Source organism: Mercenaria mercenaria, chromosome 3 (genome assembly GCF_021730395.1).
Source record: "Mercenaria mercenaria strain notata chromosome 3, MADL_Memer_1, whole genome shotgun sequence".
In the NCBI taxonomy this organism is placed as follows: Eukaryota; Metazoa; Mollusca; class Bivalvia; order Venerida; family Veneridae; genus Mercenaria; species Mercenaria mercenaria.
The window spans coordinates 74227252-74236780 of NC_069363.1; the positions used below are offsets into that span (position 1 = coordinate 74227252).

Consider the following 9529-nt stretch of genomic DNA (forward strand, 5'->3'; position numbering starts at 1 on the left):
TTTAAGGGCTTACTTATAATGTCACTTAGACTCTTTTCGAAGTCACAAAGTTTTATAATAGAAAACAAAAATGACTGCGAAAAAGTTTTAAGTGACATGGTTTTAGTATTAAGGTTCATTTTATTCAATGATTTCAAACACTAAAAAAAACTGGGTACAAAATGATGAATTTTATGTCCCTTTAATAATAAAGTATAAATCACTTAGAATTTTGTCGCGCTTACCTTTTTGCAAATTTGTATTTATTTGGAGTGCGAAAAAGTTCTAAGTGACATTTTGATTAAAATTTCTTTTCTGTCAGACATTTCTTTAAAAATTCCACTAGATTTAAAAAAAAAAGTTGTTTTCAATCAGATTTAAAAATATTACAACAGCTGCCAGAATTATAAAGCAACAGGAATGTTTTTTCCTTCTCCTGTAAAATTTCATGAAATCATGCACTTAGCACTTTGTCGCATTCACCCCTCGAATTATATAAAGACACTTACTGTAGCTGATACCATGCTATTAACATAAATCTGGGCCAGAATTTTAAACTCCACACCATCATTTTTCCGCCAAAACAGGTGCTATTTTATTTACAAATTATGAAATTCAGTTACTACATTTAGAAATGGTAAAATAATGGTTTTTCAATGAAAAGCAATGGTACAAACTGATTGAATAAACTTTAAGCAAATTCTGTAATGAAAAACAATGGTGTGTCAATGAAAAACAATGGACCAACTGACACAAAAGATTAAGTATATTCTGCAATGAAAAACAATGGTGATTAAATGGTAAAGTGTTACTCTGATCATTGATTTCATCCATTGTTTTTCCATTTTTAACTCACCTGTCAGACAAGGTGAGCTTTTGTGATCGCGTGGCGTCCGTCGTCCGTCTGTAAACTTTTGCTTGTGACCACTCTAGAGGTCACATTTTTCATGGGATCTTTATAAAAGTTGGTCAGAATGTTCATCTTGATGATATCTAGGTCAAGTTCGAAACTGGGTCACATGCGATCGAAAACTAGGTCAGTAGGTCTAAAAATAGAAAAACCTTGTGACCTCTCTAGAGGCCATGTTTTTCATGGGATCTATTGTAACTGTGGGAAACTTACCAGGTGGAATCAGTCTGTACTTTATGCTAATTGGGACAATAGCCAAATAATATTGTCTAGCAACACCAGCAACGTCTTTTCGTGCTGCCCGCGCCAAGGGAAATCACTCTTGCTGTGTTCCGGGTTCAGGCTATCGCCCCGTAGGCCGTACCAGACCGTACGCGAGCACTACACTCCTCCCCGTCCTATTGAAAGGAGGTAGTCCCTACACCATGGAAGTAGATCATGGTGTCTTTGACCATGGAGGTATACCATGGTCCCTTAGACCATGGAAGTATACCATGGTCTCTTGCTCATAAATATGAGATATTCCTGGGTTTAACCAGTACTAGTATTGTGTCACTTTAGCCACAATACCACCGCTACCGGCAACCATGGATCTCCGCATCCATAGTGCACCGGGATCAGCCCCTATGGCTTAAACAGACTCAGTTCTTCTATAGATAGTCAATACTATCATAAGAACTGTTCCTACTCCAAGAATGGTCAGCAGCCGAACACTTACCATAAAACAACCTTTAGTCAAACAGGCGGCTGACTCTTACCTCACACAGTTGCCTCTACCTGAGCTTTGCCTAACAGAGGGGGGCCTAGGTAACCTTACTGCTAGTCCAAGCAGAGCTCAAGTCTCCTCTGTGACAGGGCCTTGCGGTGCCTGCCCTATCCTAGTAAAACTGTGTGAGACCACACTTTCCTCGTCTGGGGTCTCTTGGACGAGGCTTCATCGGACTAATCTGTTTCAGAGTCCGATGTCTCAAAGAGGGAAGGCTATGACAGAGTTCAATAGCTTCCTCCTTCAGACTTTTCAGCATACCAAGATGTATGCCATCTTGACCTTAGTCACACTAACATAAAACACAATCTAACAGAAGAAATTGTTCCTTGTTTCACCGATTTGACTCAGCCGCTTGACTGGCACGAAACAGATCGGACCATGCCTGATCTGTCCTACCTCGTTACCAATCCAAAACAAACAGCAATCTCTAATCCTGTTTCAACACTTTACTCAGCTCCACTGAGAACCACCAACTATACAGTCCAGTTTTATCCCTCAGAGCTCCTAGATCCGGTACCGAGATGGAATTCTGAAGGCTAGACCCCAGACCCTTTGTAGAGTCAGAGGTACCTGTCGCACCCTTAAGCACGGCAAGTCTTTAGTTTGTCCTTTCCGGAGGAAAGGACCTTAGACTGTGAACTTGGTCGTCCTACAGTAGGCACTGAACTGACTGTCCAGACGTGACTGTATTACCGATTACCGAGGCCCTAAACAGCCTCAGTCACAACCCTCCTTGTGGTCACCATGTTCATGTTTACAACAGCATGTTTAAACATATCTACCACAAAGAAGCTTACTACCTCACAGTAGTCTAAATCCATACCAGCATCTGGTAGGCTACTTTTCTCAGAAGAGTCATCCCGCATCTGAGACTACTATTGCAAGGACTGGCTTGCCACTCTTACCCTCGGTGTCATCTGTGGTTCCATCGTGATACCCGTAGACAGTTGTACCCATGCCATTGTTGGTCTCAGGTTTCCCGGATGATCTGTGATGTAAACTCCAGGTAACCCCTTTACCAACGGCACTGCGTCGTCTACATCAAGAAACCTGTAGACAGTCGTACCCATGCCCTTGTTGGTCCTAGGTCCCTCAAACGCTCTATGATGGAAGCTTCGGTGTCCCCTATGACCAACGGCACTGCGTCGTCTACAAGGTTAAAGGACCCCAACTTTCGTTGTCTTCTTAACAGTAATTACACCTGCCACAAGGTAACTGCTCCAGTCGTGTCCCAGCATGATACTCATTGCAATGCCTCCAACCGGCATTCAAGACATTGCCTTAGCTTTATCATGCTCACGATCGACCTACCCCGTGCTGCAGCACAATATTCAACCGAGACAGCTCCTCCGGCCACCGTCTCACCAGTTAACCTTGAGGCTCTTGGAACCCCATGAATCACCTTAAACTTGAGTGGTCATTCCGTACAATACAGTTTACCAAATAAGAACATAACTACCATATGCAATGACCTTCTCCGACCTGAACCTATGGTACCCATGCACTCATCTATTTATTCCATGCATTGGTGTAAAGCTTAAACTCATCCATCACCATCAGCAAGGCTAACCCAGGCGGTTGCATCAGAGCCTCTTATCAAAACTTCAAAAGCTCTGACCCACTCTCCCGCCACACAAACCGAAGTTTGCCTGTCAAAGCATAAAACAGATTTTGCTTTTATAAAGCCTCTATGGTAGTTCACCAGATTCACCTCTACTGGATCTGACTGTCATGACTTCTTCAAATTTAAGCTCTAATTGCTTAAGTGCCTCCATGACAGTCCTATTATCCGGTGCCCCTTGTGTGCTACCGGCCATTCTCCCACTGCAAAAACATGTTCCTCCTCTTCGCACCATTCCTCCTCTTCGAACAACTTAGGTTGGTGCTTTGACATACCAAATATAGCCATGTGTGCCTGTTGGTATTTACGGACTACCTGCTTGGCCTGTTGGATACTCGTAGGATCAAGCATAAACACATGAATGCCTGCATCCTTATCTAACAGGCCCTGACAGAAACGACTTATGACTTGATTAGTCATAAAAGAATCTGGCAGGCCTCTGAACGCTCTTGCTGCAAGTGTCAAAAGCCGGTCTGCAAAATCATCTAACGACTCGCCGTCTTCCTGGCAAGCCTGTTGAAATTGCAATTGAGCCGCAGCTGGCAACTCGTGCTCACCAAACCGCGCCTCAAGCTTACTATGTAAACCCTGGTAAGAGTTCACCTCACCACTATCATGTATCAGTACATAATAGTCCATAGCTTTGCCAGTAAGACACCAGCACAAGCCCTCAAATTTCTCAGCATCTGACCATCCGCATGCCTCAGCATATCTGGAAAACTTTAAATCAAAAGCTTCCCAGCTGCCCTTACCATCAAATGCCAAATGCTTTTGCAAAGAACTTAATTTCTTTGCCAGCTGACTATAGTTGGCTCCCACTCCCCCATCTGATGATGGTCTACTTGCATTGGCATTACCATCATCACCAAAAGGAGTGCTACCTTCACCAAGGTTGAAATTCAGTTTCGTTTCTGGTAACGATACCTTATTCCTGCCCGATGCTGGTGTCCCAAGGAATTCAGCTGGAGTTTTCAATAATGGCCTGTGCATACCAGAAGATACAGCATGCATTCTGGGTCTAGGGGTGATCAAGTCCCCAGGCCTAGCTAGAGTATTTCCGGTCTTAACATGTGACCAAGCACAAGGCTCTTTTCTAGCCTCAGGCTCCTTATCACTGTCCTGAAGTGGCCATAGTTTATTCTGGGTAAAATCAATTCGACCCAGCTCAGACTCTGTAAATTTCTTACGACACAGCACGGACAAGACTTCCGGGGTTATGTTTCCCGTTGCCTCACGCACCAACAAAATTGCACTGGCAATTTTTGTATTAATTCCAGGTATCATTCTCAATTGCTCAAGGGTAGCAAAATTAATTGAAACCACTTGTACACTAATACCAGATGTAACTGACTTACCTTCTGGACTCTTTTGTTGTGACATCTTTGATAAAAAACAAAATAACAACAAAATCAGAAATAAATTTAATTATTTCAATTCCAGAATGATCCAAAAAAATTCTTTTAAGGATCCTAAAGCATCAACAAGGGTAAACTACAATGCCAACTATAGGGATTTCCGATGGTATAAGTCCCGATGGTATGAACGTTGGTTTGAATGTTCATCTTAATGATATCTAGGTCAAGTTCGAAACTGGGTCAACTGCGGTCAAAAACTAGGTCAGCAGGTCTAAAAATAGAAAAACCTTGTGACCTCTCTAGAGGCCGTACTTTTCAATGGATCTTCATTAAAATTGGTCAGAGTGTTCAACTTGATGATATCTAGGTCAAATTCGAAACTGGGTTACGTGCCTTCAAAAACTTGGTCAGTAGGTCAAATAATAGAAAAACCTTGTGACCTCTCTAGAGGCCATGTTTTTCATGGGATATGTATGAAAGTTGTTCTGAATGTTCATCTTGATGATATCTAGGTCAAGTTTGAAACTGGGTCAACTGCGGTCAAAAACTAGGTCAGTAGGTCTAAAAATAGAAGAACCTTGTAACCTCTCTAGAGGCCGTACTTTTCAATGGATCTTCATTAAAATTGGTCAGAGTGTTCAACTTGATGATATCTAGGTCAAATTCGAAACTGGGTTACGTGCCTTCAAAAACTTGGTCAGTAGGTCAAATAATAGAAAAACCTTGTGACCTCTCTAGAGGCCATGTTTTTCATGGGATATGTATGAAAGTTGTTCTGAATGTTCATCTTGATGATATCTAGGTCAAGTTCGAAACTGGGTCAACTGCGGTCAAAAACTAGGTCAGTAGGTCTAAAAATAGAAGAACCTTGTGACCTCTCTAGAGGCCATACTTTTCAATGGATCTTCATGAAAATTGGTCAGAATGTTCATCTTGATGATATCTAGGTCAAGCTCGAAACTGGGTCACGTGCCATCAAAAACTAGGTCAGTAGGTCAAATAATAAAAAAACTTGTGACCTCTCTAGAGGCCATATTTTTCATGGGATCTGTATGAAAGTCGGTCTGAATATTCATCTTGATGATATCTAGGTCAAGTTTGAAACTGGGTCAGCTGCGGCCAAAAACTAGGTCAGTAGGTCTAAAAATAGAAAAACCTTTTGACCACTCTAGAGGCCATTTTTTTCAATGGATTTTCATGAAAATTTGTCTGAATGTTTACCTTGATGATATCTAGATAAAGTTTGAAACTGGGTCACGTATGGTCAAAACTAGGTCAGTAGGTATAAAAATAGAAAAACCTTGTGACCTCTCTAGAGGCCATACTCTTCATGAGAGCTTCATGAAAATTGGTGAGAATGTTCACCTTGATAATATCTAGGTCAAGTTCAAAACTGGGTCATGTGCCTTCAAAAACTAGGTCATTAGGTCAAATAATAGAAAAACCTTGTGACCTCTCTAGAAGCCATATTTTTCAACGGATCCTCATGAAAATTGGGTCATGTGGAGACAGGTGAGCGATTCAGGACCATCATGGTCCTCTTGTTTGAAAAAATGCTATTCTAATGGAGAAACAAGAGCACCGCTTTGCAGGTGCTGACGCTCATCTGATTTTTTTGTATAATAAAAATATTGTCCTACCCATGATTTTCTAAGTCTAAAAAGGGCCATCAGTCTTGCAAAAAGCAGGATAGAATTTTTTTCTTGATGTACAGCGTCCGCTTATGATGGTGAAAATCTGTTGCAAGTTTTAAAGCAATAGCTTTGATAGTTTATGAGAAAAGCTGACTTAAACATAATACTCAACCAAGAAAACTGATTTTCTATGGTGGTGAACAAGTGTTGCAAGTTTTAAAGCAATAGCTTTGATAGTTTAGGAGAAAAGCTGACCTAAACATAAAACTTAACCAAGAAAACTGATTTTCTAAGTCCAAAAGGGGCAATAATTCTTGCAAAAAGCAGGATGGAGTTATGTTTCTTGATGTACAGGGTCAGCTTATGATGGTGAACAAGTATTGCAAGTTTCAAAGCAATAGCTTTGATAGTTTAGGAGAAAAGTTGACCTAAACATAAAACTTAACCAAGAAATCTGATATTTTTTAGGTCCAAAAGGGGCAATAATTCTTGCAAAAAGCAGGATGGAGTTATGTTTCTTGCTGTACAGGGTCAGCTTATGATGGTGAACAAGTGTTCCAAGTTTCAAAGCAATAGCTTTGATAGTTTAGGAGAAAAGCTGACCTAAACATAAAACTTAACCAGGCAACGCCGACGCCGACACCGATCAAGTGATGACAATAACTCATCATTTTTTTTCAAAAAATCAGATGAGCTAAAAATCATTGAAATCAGTCCAGATAAATGGTTTTTAAATGATTTCTCTGAAAAAATGGTACTTCAATGGGGTTTTAATGGAGTTTCAATGCTTTTTTAACCATTACATTTGGCTATTAGGGTAGAGAAACTGTTAGCGACCAGCATTGATCCTGACTTTTTATAGACTGCGCGGATGTGTAGGCTGGTCTGGATCCATACTGGTCGCAAAGCCACTATGTTGGTCTTCTCATGGCGCGGCTCAGGTATTAGAAACATATAAAACAGTGGTACAATTAGGGAATATTCATAATTACATGAACAGAAAAGTATCAATGTTGCATATGAATATCTAAGGTAAGTTAAGGCTCATAACGTAAGGTCATTGTTTGAATCCATGTAAAATTTAAATCAAATGATTTTATATAGCTTATTATATATGCTGTTGTAGTTGCCACATAGGAAAGGAACAATTCCAGAGGCAGGATTTATCTTAAACAAATTATTAGATTTATTATTTGAAGACGACAACCTGTTAAAACTAGAATTTCTGACAGATTTCTACGAAGATTTTGGTTTATTCCGCTTCGATAACAAGATATACATTTTCGATCAGAAATTAACACAAACTGTGATTAACAAACTTGAGAAAGGGGCGCAAGATTATTTAGAAAACTCTCCGCTTAAAGACACGATACTGGGTTCAACAAATCGGAGTCCGGAAGTCAGACGGGCAATAGCGACTATCTTCAGAAAATCTGTTCTTGAAGAGAAAGGAAATTTGATAATCAAAGATGTGGAGAAATTATGTGATAATATAGCAGAAGAGGCTAACGCAGGTAAGTCCTATCGTATTATAAACTATTGTATAAACTTTTGTGTAATTTAGTTGTTTAACCATCAAATGGTGTTTAAAGAGGTCTACAGTCGTCATTTTGGCACTAACTTGTTTCGACACTGAACATAGATGAGTTGAATTGTAGTGCCAGATCTTTTTAGCACCAGATAAATAAATCAGTGCGGTCACAAAAAGGTTCCCGTACGACGTAATGAGGCGTAATACGCCTGGTTTTGAGGCATAAACCAGGCGTAATGGGTTGTTACGTGACAAGAACCAGGCGTAAAGGAGCAGGACACATACTTCTATTTTACTTATGGGCGATAATCGCAGGAAAACCAGGCGTAATCATTAAAATACCAGGCGTAACCTATTCATGTTAGACAAACAGAGGCGTAAAGTTGGACTTAGAGTTTTTGTTTCTTCGTGAGAGGCGTAAAGTTTGACTGTGAAATTTTCTAACTTCTAGAAAGAGGCTTAAAGTTTGACTTAGATTTTTTTTTCCCTTTTGAAAGGCCTAAACAATAATGGTAAAGTTGGACTTCAGTTTTTTTCCATGAGCAATGCAAATGAAACTAGAGCTGCTTTTTGAGAAAAGCAAATGTCTCCCACAACTGCCTTATCATCTAAATAGCAAGTCAGTCTTTATATACTGTTTACTCACTACAATTCAAGGGCCAGAACTCCAAAATGCCTGGACCGATTTGGCTCATTATCGAACTTGTCCGAGGTCTTATGGTCAAATACATTTTGTTCAAATTTGGTGAAGATCGGATGAGAAATGTTCGACTTAAGAGTGCGGACAAGAGCAAAAAGGCCGATTTTTCGGTCATTCATGGGCCGTAACTCCAAAATGCCTAAACCGATTTGGCTAGTTATCAAACTTGGACAACGTCTTATGGTCAAACACATTTTGTTCAAGTTTGGTGAAGATTGGATGAGAAATGTTCGACTTAAGAGTGCAGACAAGAGTAAAAAGGTCGATTTTTCGGTAATTCAAGGGCCGTAACTCCAAAATGCCTGGACTGATTTGGCTAGTTATTGAACTTGGCTGAGGTCTCATGGTCAAACACATTTTGTTTAAGTTTGGTGAAGATCCGATGAGAAATGTTTGACTTAGAGTGCGGACAAAAGTAAAAAGGCCGATCTTTGGTAATTCAAGGGCCGTAACTCCGATATGCCTTGACAGATTTGGCTAGTTATCGAACTTGGCTGAGGTCTCATGGTCAAACACATTTTGTTCAAGTTTGGTGAAGATAGGATTAAAAATGTTTGACTTAGAGTGCGGACAAGAGTAAAAAGGGAGATTTTTTGGTACTTCAAGGGCCGTAACTCCAATATGCATGGACCGATTTGGCTAGTTATCGAACTTGGCCGAGGTCTTATGGTCAAACACATTTTGTTCAAACTTGGGGAAGATCGGATGAGAAATGTTTGACTTAGAGTGCGGACAAGCTTTGTGACAGACAGACACACACACAGACTGGAGTAAATCAATATGTCTCCCACACCACTGTGTGGTGGGAGACATAATCAGTGATATCAATGACAAGAGCCAATCTTTGTTGATATGACAGTAAAATTTATGGAGAGACATTAATGCCTGAATTAATGAAATTTGTGTTTCATGATAAGTATTTCCCTATTTCTTTACAGCTATAAGCAGCAAAATAAAAAATATGCCAACCTGAGATTTTATATTATACCACAGGAGTCTGAAATTCTATCAATAAGACCATAGAAGTCTA

At 40.1% G+C, this 9529-nt stretch overlaps 1 protein-coding gene across 2 annotated transcripts in view; it reads right to left on the reverse strand.

Annotated features, from left to right (window-relative positions):
* LOC128555709 (THAP domain-containing protein 11-like) overlaps positions 1-1341 on the reverse strand; it is a 53509-nt gene extending 52168 nt beyond the window's left edge. The window contains exon 1 of one of the 2 annotated variants that reach the window (XM_053538908.1): positions 1103-1341. The gene's annotated coding sequence lies outside the window, so the exon portion shown is untranslated. Of the gene's footprint in view, positions 1-488; positions 690-1102 lie in introns of those variants that run through there. The other variant, XM_053538907.1, reaches the window with a different exon arrangement.
* Positions 1342-9529: the final 8188 nt, after the last annotated feature.